The sequence below is a fragment of the Tympanuchus pallidicinctus genome, unplaced genomic scaffold, assembly GCF_026119805.1.
Source record: "Tympanuchus pallidicinctus isolate F22 unplaced genomic scaffold, pur_lepc_1.0 scaffold5, whole genome shotgun sequence".
NCBI classification, from domain to species: Eukaryota; Metazoa; Chordata; class Aves; order Galliformes; family Phasianidae; genus Tympanuchus; species Tympanuchus pallidicinctus.
The window spans coordinates 27018173-27032107 of record NW_026294769.1 but is presented as its reverse complement, the minus strand read 5'-3'; the positions used below and the strand labels follow the sequence as shown (position 1 = coordinate 27032107).

Below are 13935 nucleotides of genomic sequence, written 5' to 3'. Positions count from 1 at the left end.
GCGGTATGTAGGCAGTACAACATTTAATATTTTATTTACCAAATGAAAATTAGCAGTTCTGATGCCTAATCAGACTTAATCATATGAGAAGATACATGCGCTCCAGGTTCCATTATGGCTCACTGGGAAACTGTCCATTCAGTGTTCATTCACTCCTTGAGTGAAGATCTTTAACAATATTAGCTTTGAATTACATCTTTTGGTTGAAGATTGGTCATGTGCTTGTGGTACTCCTAAGCTGTAATGATGAGAAAAGAAGGATCTCTGGTGCTTTCAGCTGTCTAGGAGCATAAGCACCCTACACAGAGCAGGAGAAAAAAGTTGCCTCTTCTAATTCTGATTAGTGCTGTGACAGAATCCTAGAGATTGCCAGATCTAACAAAATATTATACACTTTGATAAACCACATGCGCCTACACAACCCAGTGTGGTGCTGAGGGCAAATATAGATTGATGATACAAATCTCACAGGATAAAATACTAAGCTAATGCTTTAATACCCTGAGAGTGTTATTCACTGCTGACTAACTCAATACATTATTGTTTTATTTTTTTTAAGGAGGAAATGTTTGTCTCAAACTGCAAACAATGAGGGCATTTCCACAGCTTTGTTTCTTCTTGTTCCATACGGTTGCTTTACGTGTTGAGTCTATGTTGACTCCATTTCTACATTCTGCACAAACCACTGCTTTATGCTTTGTCACTTAAGACTGCCATCATTACGTGAGTCATGAACTGCAAATTTTGCAGTATACTATCATGGTTACCTTTGAACCTCACTGATGAAATGTATTGTTTTATTTTCATTGATTCTTATTTCATTCAGATGACTTCTGAGTATGTACAGAGTATATTATGCATTTCTATTTACAAAGTATTGTTACTGTCTTCATTACTAGTATTTTACTATATAGTCATAAATAATTTGAAAATGCATTTTTTCTCCATTTAAATCTACAAGTATTTGTTAATTTTAACCTTGTGCAAGATCATGAGATTTCTACTACATTGTATCTTTTTTCCATTTGTCTCAATGACACACCAACTATGATTACAAATTGTCCTGTGCATCCCAAAACTTCACTTGCCAAACACCAATAGACCATGTTCCGAATGACCAAGCTACCTTTCTCATTGTTTCAACATAAAATTGCTAAAAAGTAAACAATACATGTAACATATTTATCATGTTCTTTGTCCTTGGGATAACAAAAAAAAAAATCCACTGTTCCTGTAAACGTAGAGTAGTAGACAAGAGAAGTCTGTTTGGATATACTGAATATAAACACAGAAGCGAGCTGTCACATCTCAAAGGCACTGCTCAGTGCAAGAGGTCTGCTTCAGATCACAAGACACTGCTGCATCCACTGTGCTTCCTTCTGTTCACATTGCAGTGAATTCTGGGCCCGGTAGTCCTTGTGCAGCTTGTGCTGCACATTGTGTAGATGATCCAGCTGGGGACAAAGTGCTCTGCTGGATTCTCTATGGAACTAAGTGTACATTTTCTTTTGTTTTATCCCCAATAATTTTTTTTAATTATTATTATTTTTAATATTTACAAACTGGCAGCATTCTCTCTAGTCCTTCTGGGAGGGCTGGAATTGGTGCAGCAGGCTTTAAAACTCCATGCCAACAGCTTCACTTCTGAGTTGATGTTACCCACTGATGTACAGGTGATGTTGCATCCTTTCTGGCCTTAGCTTCTTCCAGTGGCTAGGAGTAAAACTATGCTAAGTCTCTAGATGAAAGGAGAAACTGACAAACTCAGCCTGATCTGTCTTGACAGATGGTTGGTGATGGGCAAAGAATCTCATTGCTCTTTTCCATGTTTGCTGAAGTACATTCAGCAGGCATGACAGACAAGTGTACAGGAAGCTTGATGAAGGATCGAGCATCCCAAAAGGAATATAAAATCTATCTGACTTTGCAGGTAAGAGGGTTAGAAAAGACAAGGCTCACCTAGAGTAGAATCTAATAAGGGATGTGAAGGGCAAACTTGATGATTTCTGTGCCTCCCTCTACCTAGAAAAACATTCTTCAAAAATCCCACTGAGATCGGTGGGAAAGTCTGGAAGAGAAAAGAAAGGTATAACCTGGTGGAGGACCAGGTTAAGGACTGTTTAAGCAATCAGCATGTATGTAAGTCAGCAGCTGGACTGGATGACTTCCAGAGGTCCCTTCTCACTCGGTGATTCTGTAATAACGGATATAATCTGCCTGGTCCACTGCACAGATCTAAGGACACCTGAAGTGAGCCATTTTCATCAGACTAAGTTTGCAGCAGATTGTAAGTGGATGTTACCTTTCCAGTAAAGAGCAGTAGGGTAGAAATATTGTGTGGGAAAGTACAGCTATGACTTCCAGTACAATACAGCTGTTTCCATGTCTCAGCATCGATCATCAGACATATTCTATCCCACAGTTTCTCACAGATAACCAAATGCTTACATTATTTTATTGCCAAATAGGACAAGTCTAGCATTGTCTGTAAACTTAGCTCAAGAGAGCACAGGTATCCCAGTCAAAGATGATTTATCTGAAAGACAGTAAAAAAAAGAGTTCACCAGGGCAGTAAGAACTGCTTATGAGAAATTAGGATGGGGTTGGGACTGAAGAATTGCAAGACAGAGCTTTAATCACAGGGGGCAGAAGGGTTGGAACTAGATGGTCCTTAAGGTCCCTTTCAATCCAATCCATCCTATGAATATTGCAGGACTGCTCCACAGGGAGCCATACAGACAGCCAGGAAGCCTCCAAGAACAGACCCTTCACTTCCATGGATCTGTCGATGCTTTTAAGTTTTTTCCTGAACCAAAGCCTTCATTCAGAACACAACTAAACTTAAGGAAAGTCTAGATCCCATTTCACATGGCTCAAGACCATTTCTTACTAGAACTGGGAAGTCTAGATATAAATCTTTGTCCAAAACAGTAATCTTCTTATATTTCATTATGAGCACCACAAGCCTCTGTGAAGTGGTCTCTATCAGAATAATAATAACAATGGGTTGTGACTATGCTCTCCATCTTAAGTTCACAACAGACTCACTAATACATTAAATCTTTGCCAGCCTTTGATTTACTGGTACTCACTAAGCCTTTCCACACAGCTGCTGACAGCCAGTAAGTCCCAGGTAGCACTAGCAACTGAGAAGGAAGGAAAACCAGATTCTAGTATCACATCTTTTCTATTCTTGACTATGGGAGTACATCATTTCAGGACGTGTTATCTCAACAAGCTGCTGAAGATAGTTCAAACTAATCTAATTTTGCCTTGCTTTGAACTGAATGGGTGTAAGTCTTAGCTGAGAGCTGTTAACTGACTACAAGGGCTCTTCTGCTCCATCTAGGGAGAAAATTCAAACAGGTGAATTTAATCTGTTTGATTTTTGTCTTCATAGGAACAGAAGTTCTCAGGTGGGCAATTACTGAACTACAGCCAGCAGCCATGACTCACAGATGAAAAGCAGCTAAGGACAATTTCTAATTTTTTCTTTTCAGTTTTGTTTGCCATACTCAAACTAGAAGGGGAAAAATGCTGAATTTGTTTATTCTGTTGCTGTGTTAACTTTGCATAAACTCTAAGGTAAATTCAACTAAACTAGGTTAGCAAAGTTAGATTAGACTTTTTGCCTTTTAGATGTCCAGAGATGAATGAAAATGGCTGCTCCCTTTAAAAGAGCTCAAGTTTGATTCAGTTCTTGTTGTGGGTAGAGAAATTCTGCTTTTTGACAATAACTTATGAGCTGAAGGATAAAAATATAAAGTGCTCTCATCTCTAGCAGAATCAGTGCATGCTCTTGGGAGGTGGCCTTTCCTAGCAGCTACTTCAGACCGTACGTGCTTAAGATTATCACTGCACGCAGCTATGGATAATACTTTTACTGGGTGTGTATTTTCAACATTCATATTCTTTCTCTGCACCTTTGCACAAGTGCAAACTTTTGTTTCCACAAAGCAAATCTGTATGCTAGTCAACTAATAACTATGTATATAACCTTAGTAAATAACCAGATGTTTGGAGCATGTTTGTCTTCCTTTCAATGTTATAGTAGAGAACAAAGTTGTATAAAATAAGTACAAATGCTTCATTTTGTTTCCTCTTTATTGGGAATAAATTCTTCTTAATTTTTCTTCAGGTAATAACACCAATGAGTTCTTGTGCTGTTACACTCAGCATCCACATAATACGCTATTAACTTGTCACAGATGGATGTGGCTATCTACCACTGAATCACTGAGTGAGCGCTGTCTCATATCCTAGTGGCTTCCTATAGGAAAATAACATTGTGGTGGTGGGGTGGAGGGAGAAAACAAAAACACACCTGATATATCTGGAATTATAAGGAGGTAGCTAAGCTGTTTTTTCTGAACTTCAACAGCACCGCACAAAGGTCTGTGCTTGTGGACTTTTTCCCAGTCAGAGCTCAGCAAATATTTTTAAAATTAGCTCCAGATTTATTTTGTTTTTACTATTTTTGTTGCTAGAGAGCCATCTTGTGGTGGATCTTGAACAAATAAAATAGAAGCCATCAGTTCAGAAATTACGCTCTGCGAAGATTCTGGTGGTGGCTTTGCATCTTTCACATACCTGCACTTCTCAAAGCTCCTTTTGAAATGAAAATAATCTAATCTCAAATTACATTTCTGAGTCATAGTAATATTTGTTAGGGCCTGGGGAGGAGGGCATGTTTCTCTTTACTGTCTTTTAAAGAACTAAATTGAAAGGATTTGGAGTGCTAACAAAAAGCTACAACTTACAATACAGATTTATCCATTCCCTAACAGATAATGTACTGATTATGGAAGGAAGCAGATGGCCTAGTTTTATTAATGTAATATGTACGGGGGCTTTTTTAGGGTTTTTTGGTTTTTTTGTTTGTTTGGTTGGTTGGTTTTTTGTGGGTTTTTTTTTTTTTTTTTCAGCCAAAAGACTTATTAAGTATTCCAGAATCTCTTAAAATTCTAACATTACCTGTTGCCTAGAGTTCTATGAAAAACTGTTTGTCATTGGGATGCTTGCAGATCACAAGACTTATTTGCCATCATGAAAATTTTGCATTATGCTCTGAATTCCTGTTTTTCAAATCTGTGGCTAACTAAAAGATGGAATCATATGAAGTAGAACCAATAAAACCATTCTAAAAGCTCTCAATTTTGGTGGGTTTCCCCTTCTGTAAGACAGAAATGCACATATGGTGCCAAATAAAAGTGTTGCATGCAAAAAGTTACCATGCTTCTGAAAAAGACAACATTCAGAGGAAAAACAAAATTAAAAAAAAAAGTCTATCCATAAAATGGAATGCATTAACACATTGACTGTTTTCCCTCTGTAGCTTTGTATAAGAAACTTACAATTTTTTTCTGTATGTATATAACTGCTCCCTTGTCCATTAATAACCTATAATTATCCTTTGTCCTCTCATTGAAAGGAGAAAAGCACTGTGTAGCCAATGATGAAGAAGTAATTACAGAGGGTTCTTACACTAGTATGCAATAATTAACACTACCTCTTAAAACTTCAGGTTTAAAATTTAAAAAGCATGGTATTACACAAGAGCCTCTGCAGGAGTTGTTTAATTACTCTCCTTTGCTCATCTTTCCTGTTGGTTGTTCTAGGTGGATAACAGGCTTCCACTGGGTGTAACAACAACAACAAAAAGTCAAAGAATGAAGACTGTTTAAGAATTTAATAAGGAAGCAACACTGAGGTGAATTCCAGAAAGTACCTGTGGGACACAAGTTGGAGAACAGACAGATGTGATCCTTGGAGCAATCTTGCTTAAAATCTGTCTTCCATGAAAATGCTTTGATTGACAGTTTAATTTTATAATGGTAACAAGTTCAACAGTCTTGCTACTTTGTATGAGTTTTAAGCAAGTAAATGGGTCCCAGAGTTTACTTCAGGCTCTCTAGCACAGTGCTGGAAATGCAGCTTCAGTGTCAAACGAAGCGTGACCAGCAGGGCAAAGTGAGTGGCTGTTCACCTCTATTCTTCCCTTGTGACACTTCATTTGCAGTACTGCATTCAGCTCTGGAGGCACCAACGTGAGGACACGAAGTTGTTGCAGTGAGCCCTGAAGAAGGCCAAAAAGATGATCAGAGGGGTGGAGCACGTATAAAGGTAGGCTAAGAGTGTTGAGGCTCTGGGTAAGGAGTCTCTGGGGAGACTGTATAGTGGCCTTCCAGTATTCGAAAGGGGCCTCAATCTCAAGATGAGGAGAGATGCTTTATCAGGGACTGTAGTAATAGGACAATGGGTAACAGCTTTAAACTAAAAGGGGGTAGATACGGATAAGGTATTACAAATAAATTCTTCATTCAGAGGGCAGTGAGGCATTTGCACAGCTGCCCATGTAAGCTGTGGTGCCCCATCCCTGGAGATGCTCAAGGCCAGGTTGGATGGGGCCTTGGGCAGCTGAGCTGAGGGGGGGCAGCCCTGCCCATGGCACAGGGTGGGACTGGGTGGGCTTTGAGGTCCCTTCCAACCCAGATGTATGATTCTCTGAATTTTAGCACATAAATCGTTGATATAAATTTTAGAAAACGTAACCAGGTATTTTCCTTCCTCACTTACAGCAAATGCTTGATCCACAAAATGGGAAGTTTGTTACTGTGGTCTCATCAACACTGTCATGAAGAAGCCAGTTTCATTACAAGTAAAGGTCTACACCTTGTAACAGTGTGATCAGACAAAGACCTGGCATTTATATGATAATCTCTGAGCAGTGAGTGATGCATACTAAGCGTGTCCTTTGGTCAAGATTGTCCCTTGCAACTGAAAATAACATGCTTTAACTTAAGAGTTTTGAGGAATCTGGAATTTAAAGCACTGATACCATAAAGCTAGTCACTGTTCTTTGGGGCAGGTTCTGGCACCAGGGCCTCTTCAGTACCCTAACCATGATGTAAAGCTGTTTTTCCTGGCAAATGGACTGGAGAAATATATGGTACAAACAACTAGTCTTCCCCAAACGATGCTCATCTCTAGAGCTGGAAAACAGAATATGCACTGCAAAAAAAGTAGTGACATGAAACTGATGAGCTTGACTGCTGCTGCCTACAGTATACATCATTTTTCTTTTGTCCACATTTGTATAAATGTCACGCAGTGCTGCTAATATGAATAGTCGATGCCAAGTCTCTTTCTCTGCTGAAGAAGAGAACAACTGCAGCAGAGAAGTGAGTGTATGGCTCCAAACCTGACTGTAGCTGTAAAAAAAGGATTTTGGAATTGTTGTTGGGAATGTCTTCAGGACCAGTAGCAGCCTCCGCTTCTTCAACAGTGCTTAATATGAAAGAACAACCAAAGCAGTGATGGATAGGGCCTTGCTATACTGAAATCAGAGGAGAAAAAAAGAGAACAAATTTCCAATTAGCTTAAATGGTGTTGGGATTCCTAGCAGAGGTATATAATGCGGAGTGTTTTCTGATTCACGTTCCAATTTCTGGATCATAACATCATTCTGGGTTGTATAATTTCCACTGTGCTATTAAAAAGAGGGGAAACTGAAAGCTGAACACGCAGGATTGTATGGTTTCTAAACTTTGCTTCAGAATCTTACCTGTGCTTTCATTGTTAGCCTGCTCTCTTGGGCACTCTCACTTGCTTACATATTCCCTTAAGACAATCTTTACATGAGACATTGACAGAATTTTTACAGAGGTGATAAATCTTTTTCCTAGGCTACTAATCCACTATATTTTATTGTTTACTCAAGCATTTCTTTTCCAGACTTTGAAAGCAATTCAGGTACAGCGTCATTCTTACCTTCATTTTCTTGACGTGGAGAGAAATCTTTAAAATTTTTAACCAGATCTTTGCATGAACTGTGGATAATGCTTGGTCTGTCTTTCAACATCAGTTTCACATCTCTGTTACCCTTGCTAACTGAAGAAATGGTCTATCTGAATCGGAGGAACAATGACATGTCTTTCCTTCTTCACTAGAGAACAGTAAAATCAAACAAATGAAACAGAAATAACTCTACTTTCTTAATACTACATGTTTTACCTCTGTAACGGTTTCATTTATCATAATATATGAATATTGACACATCGTCATTTACTTCTATTCCTAAGCATATTTATAATTATTACAGACAAGTTCATTTAAAGCCAGAAATTTGTGCTACTACTTTCTGCTAGAACAACGTAGAAAAACTTTCTTCTTTTATTCCTGCCTGTCCTTAACATGAGCAGAATTAGCAGGTAATGAAATATATTAGGAAGGATTGAGTGTTAACTGTAAGAACCCAGCGCTCCACTTGTTATTTTAAAAACAATGAGTGTCACATTTAAGATGATAATGAGCATCAGAGCTGAAGTGAGATTAGAAACTTTTAAGTGAGCCTTAATTACGTTTCTCAATTCTCAGTAATCGCCTGACAGTAAATCCCTACTACGCCATTCAGAGCAGAATACGAGAGGGCTCTTTGTGTTTTCCTTTCTTAAAATACTGCAAGGGCTTTCTGCAGGATTTTCCTGTTATCTTTTATTCACCATGTCACTAATTAAGGGTTCAAAACTAAGTGGCCGAGGATATGCCTCCTCTAATTACACATCATAAACTGTCTACTGTATTTTGTAGCTTTATTCTGAGTTTCTCAGGCTACGTTTAGAAGCAAAAGGTCTCAAATTCAGTTTGATATCATGAATAATTCACTTATTTCCTCGTACTCGCTTCTAAGAAACTGCCTAGGTTTAATATACTGTAGTCAATAGGCAGCACCTAGTGGTCTTGAAATGCATACACTTTTCAAGTTCTTAGCAGTTCAACATCTCAAAATAAGCACTTCATGAACTAAAAGCAATAATTAGGTTTCATATGTGTATGTGTGCTTGTATATATGTTTGCAGGGGAAAGAAAATATTCAATTTCTGACTCTTTCTGAGGTCTAGATCTTCATGTATAGGGAATTTTTTCTGTATTAATTCAGAGATTTATATAAGATAAGAAAAATCTTGAGGTTTTTAAAAGTCACTTGTTACAATAGAGCTGATCTATATAATGACTTTGCATTTAAGAAGAAAAACAATATCTGCCATTCTTTGTAATGAATATATTTTTTAATATATTTTTAATATACTTTAATATATTAATCCAATTGAGACTCTTCAATTTTAAACTCCAGGCTTACAATCATGGTACCTGGCAGTACTGATGATCAAACTTCAGAGATGATTTTAACTAAAATGAATTTAAAAGAAAAAGCTATCTAAAAAACAGCTCTCTGTAATTGCTAAGAAAAGAACAAATTAAAAGGAGGAAAGTTGGTCAGTTAAGCTTATTATAACAAACTGATATCCGTAAGATTGCATACCTCAAAGATATGTTTCATCTTTAATCATGTTACAATAGTTGGATCATTAACTTTAGGTTTTTTCCCAATAATTTGTTTACAGATCCATCACGCAGGATTTTTTTTTGCCTTCTACTGAGTTTCTCACTTCAATAGCAAGTATATTATATCTGAGTCTATGTGAAGTATTGCTAGAAATAGGAGTGAGATAAACAGGCTTGCATCAGCAAAAATACTCCTTGCATTTTTCAGTGCTCTTCTGTAGTTTATTGCAAACTTTGATTCAGAAAAAAATAAATAATGCACCAGTAAAAATCCAATCTGATTCCATCAAGAAGACAGTCTGTATTTCTATTTTTGGGTGCCATGAAAGGTCATAACATGGAATGACCAACAAAACAGTAGTAAAGCCTCTTGATCGCCATGGATGGATAGAGTTTCATAGTTCTTAGACGTGTACTGAAGCTTTCAAAACTGCTGTCTTCTTTTAAAATGAATCTTGTTACATTCAAAACAAATAAAATACTGTAAAACTGAATGTAAAGCGTGCCTACAAAATTAAATCTGAAGCCACTGTACAACTACAAAGCTGCTCCACTGAAACTAATGAAAAGAAAGGCATTGTTCCTTTGATAATAATTCTTTGTGAACCAAGGAATTCAGCAAAATAACTTTCTAAGACATCTTTTCATAGGAGATGAGGAGCTTGTTGCCTTCAAAAAACAGACTTGTTCTTGTGGAAGACTACACAAATCCATAGCTGAAATGTGTAGGTGCTCTACATTTCCGTATTTGTTAAAAGCAGGGACTTGAGTGCCTCTTTCCCCAGTCTTACCTAAACTATGTCTTACTTAGAATTATTAGAATCTTAAAACTGTACAATGCCCCAAGTTGGAAGTGACTCACAAGGATCATTGAGTCCAGCTCCTGGCTCCACACAGGACCACCTAAAAATCAATCTATATTTCTGAGAGTATTGGCCAAACACCTCTTGAACTGCAGCAGGCTCGAGGTGAGGCTACACAGAGCTCCCCCAGTGGCAGTGCTGGCCCTGATACACCCCAAAGTGTGCTTGGCTCTTCTAGATGCCTGGGCACACTGCTGACTCTTGTCAGAGTCACTGCTGACTTTGCTGTCAGCTACAACCCTCAGATTCCTTTCCACGGGAGTGCCTTCATGCCTCTTATCCTCAGCCTGTGGAATGGCTTGGGTTGGAAGAGACCTCAAGAGTCATGAATCTCCAACTCCCCCCTGCCACATGCAGGGCCACAAACCTCCATATCTAATACTAGACCAGGCTGTTCAGGGCCCCATCCAACCTGGCCTTGAACATTTCTAGGGATGGGACATCCACGACCTTGCTGAGCAGCCTGTACCAGCACATCACCACTCTCTTGGTAAAGTACTTAACCATTAAAGAGACTTCTTTCCATCCATCTCTCCTAAGAACTCCCATGTGTGTAGAAATCAATCCTATTCCAGGACTATGTGGAAATCCATGGTGTTGCCTGTTTACTCATGCATAAAGAAAGGTTTGAACTACATGTACACAGCTTGTGTGCACAGGATGCAACATCCGTTAAAGGAAAAGTCGTTCAGAAGTGACAGTGATGAGAACACACCCCACTCTTACACTAATGCTAGTAAAGTCCCCCTTCCCATAAAATCTTTTTATTGTCTTCATACAGATTTTGAGGTGCAATCAACAGCCATCTCATACTATTGATTTCTAGCCAAACTCCCCACCAAAATCAATGAGGAGATCTGCTTAAAATCAATAGTGCAATAAAGACCATGCAGAGCTGTTTGTAGCTTCTAATTTTTGTTTGGTTTCTACTTTGATTTAATCATACTCAATCTGACGTGTTGATACTGGATAATAAATATCCCGTGTGTGTATAGAATTTGTAAAAAAAATGAGAACAATATGGATGCAATGATGCTAATATTGAATTTTCAGGGAGGGAAAGACATTAAGGAACTGGAATAGGTATCACTGCAGTATCACTAAGAACTGCTAACATTTCAAATCTAAGAATGTGTTCTGGTAGCCTAGGAAAAATGTTTTTCAAGTTCACTCAAACAGCAAGTAAAAAAATTTAAGTCCAGAAACAAATGCATTTAAAAAGGGTTTTACTGCTCAGAATAAAAAATAATTTAGAAAGCATATCTCAAATTCACATGGGAATCACAGTTGATCATCCTGGAAAAAGAGGGAAATGCTGATGAATTTTCCAAATACAGGCAAAAAAAAGGTAACTGATTTTTTTCCAGAAAAAAAAAAAGTTGCTAAAAGATACAGAACATTGATATCTTTCCACAAATTTACAGAATAGAAAAAGGAGCAATGAGGTTAACAGAAGCTAAAATTCAGTCTTGCAATATAGAAGTCATTGAGTTCATTTGCATTTGAGAAAGGATTGTCTGTAAAGCACACTGTGTTTGTTAACACACATTGTTTTTCCTTCCCCAGCAGAACACTTATGAGATTGCTTTGGAGGGAGGATCAGGGTTCTGCTTTAGATTCTGAAGAAGCTATTTAAAACTTTGCAGGCTGCCTGGGAGAGACATAATAGCTATATTTCTGTACTGACCCATTCTTACTGGATAGCTCATGACTACTGTTTCTGGAATTACTCTCCTGAGTTGACATAACTTTTCCCATGTGCTACACTACAAGATTTGAAATCTTGGTTTTGAACTCCACTCTGGTATTACGTGCAGATAAGCCCCCATCTTGTATTCATTCAGTGTTCAGGTTGGTTATTAGGAAAAGGTTCTTTGCTAAGAGGCCTGCTCTAACATTGGAACAGCTTCCCTAAGAAAGTGGGGCACCAAGTTGCTGAGTTCAAGAAGCCTCTGGACAATGGTCTCAGGCATATGGTCTGATTTTTGGGTGGTCCTGTGTGGAACCAGAAGTTGAACACAATGATCTTTGGGAGTCCCTTGCAAGCTGGTTTATTCTATAATCCTATTCTATGATTCTATGATTTTGACTACCATAGTCCTAAAAACCATTTTGCCACCCTTTACAAAAAAGCAATATTAAACCAGTTTGCAACAGGCTCAAAGCTTAACACATCAAATAATCATCTAAAATTTTTCAAATCATTGTAAAATACTACATAGCCAAAAATAACAGGGCCTCAGTCTCCCATCTATAACATAGGTATAATAAAAACTTAAATGGGTATTGAAAAGATTTGTGAATTATAATAGTAACATAGTTCACGTATGTATCTCAGAAAAGACTATGGAAAAGAATGATTAAAGAGACATATAAATTAACTGTGGTGATGTACTTAACTGACTTGCAAGAGCTCCTTCCACTGAAAAGGTGACCAGCCTGTCAATATTCTATCAATATCCTTCACACTGAGAGACACTGGTTTTAACAGCCACATAGGCTGTTCTAGTCAATCAACCCTATTCTCTTCCTACTTTCCAAAGGAATACTTTTAAACATATTTTTTTAAAATAAATTCAACCTGGACTAAACCTGAAAACATATAAGACACAGTGGAAGGCAAAACAAACTGCATGCAATAAAACTACATAGCAGGAATAGCTTAGGCTTGGAGGATGACAGATGACATATAGGAAAGATCCACTAAAGGATGCACTGCAGAAACTAACTGTACAAACACAAAATCACAGAATCATAGAACAGCTTGGGTTGGAAGGGACCTCAAGGATCATCAAGTTTCAACCCCTCTGCCACAGGCAGGGTTATCAGCTGCTAGATCAAGTACTAGATCAGATTATCTAGAGCCCCATCCAATCTGGCCTTAAACACCATCAGGGATGGGACACCCACAGTCTCTCTGGGCAATGTGTTCCTGCACTTCACCACTCATTCACTAAACACTTCCCTCTGACATCCAATCTGAATCTCCCCTCCTTGAGTTTAAAATCATTTCTCCTTGTCCTACCACTATCTACCCATGTCAAAAGTTGATTTCCCTCATGTTTATAAACTCTTTCTAAACAGTGGAAGGCCACAATGAGGTCTCCCCACAGCCTTCTCTTTTCCAGGCTGAACAAACCCAGTTCCTTCACCCTGTCTTCATAGGAGAGGGGCTCCAGCCCTTGGATCATCTCTGTGGCTCTCCTCTGGACCCTTTCCAAATAGCCATCTCCAAACCACTTATCAGATTGCAGCAACTGTTCTGTCACATTTATAATCCTAAACGTGTACGAGCTGCACTAAGACTGTCTGGGATGTACAGAAGGAATGGGATGATTAAATGAAATTTGCCCTAGGAACACAGCTAAAAATATATTGAAACAACTTTTTCTTTTTTTTCTTTCCCACCCATTTACTTATTAAAAAAAAAAAAAAAATTAGTCTTTCTTTTTCTTTTCTTTTTTGTTTTATTCTTTTGCCTTTGAAGAGATCGAGAGCTCTTGTTCTCTTTCAACCATGTAGTGTACAGATTCTGTGAGTTTTGCCCCAAGTTTTTTTCTGCTAGCCAATACCACACTCATTTGTAATGAAAACATTGCAGCTGAGACTGCACTACCTGCTGGCATATTGATTGTTTTTCACCAATTATGAGGAAATAAAAATTACGACTCTTTCTCTGCCTTTCAAACTCGTTTTTGATTGTTTTCATTTTCCATGTTGATATTTT

General features: G+C 38.1%; 1 long non-coding RNA gene across 2 annotated transcripts; it reads left to right on the top strand.

Annotated features, from left to right (window-relative positions):
• Positions 1-3451: 3451 nt before the first annotated feature.
• LOC128090943 (uncharacterized) lies at positions 3452-9014 on the top strand. Of its 2 annotated transcripts, none has more exons than XR_008211158.1 (3): positions 3452-3585; positions 3782-3887; positions 5619-9014. It is a non-coding gene; the product is annotated as an uncharacterized LOC128090943 (long non-coding RNA). The 2 variants fall into 2 exon arrangements; XR_008211159.1 differs by having other exon boundaries at positions 3452-3887; positions 5619-6123; positions 6579-9014.
• The last annotated feature ends 4921 nt before the right edge of the window (positions 9015-13935 follow it).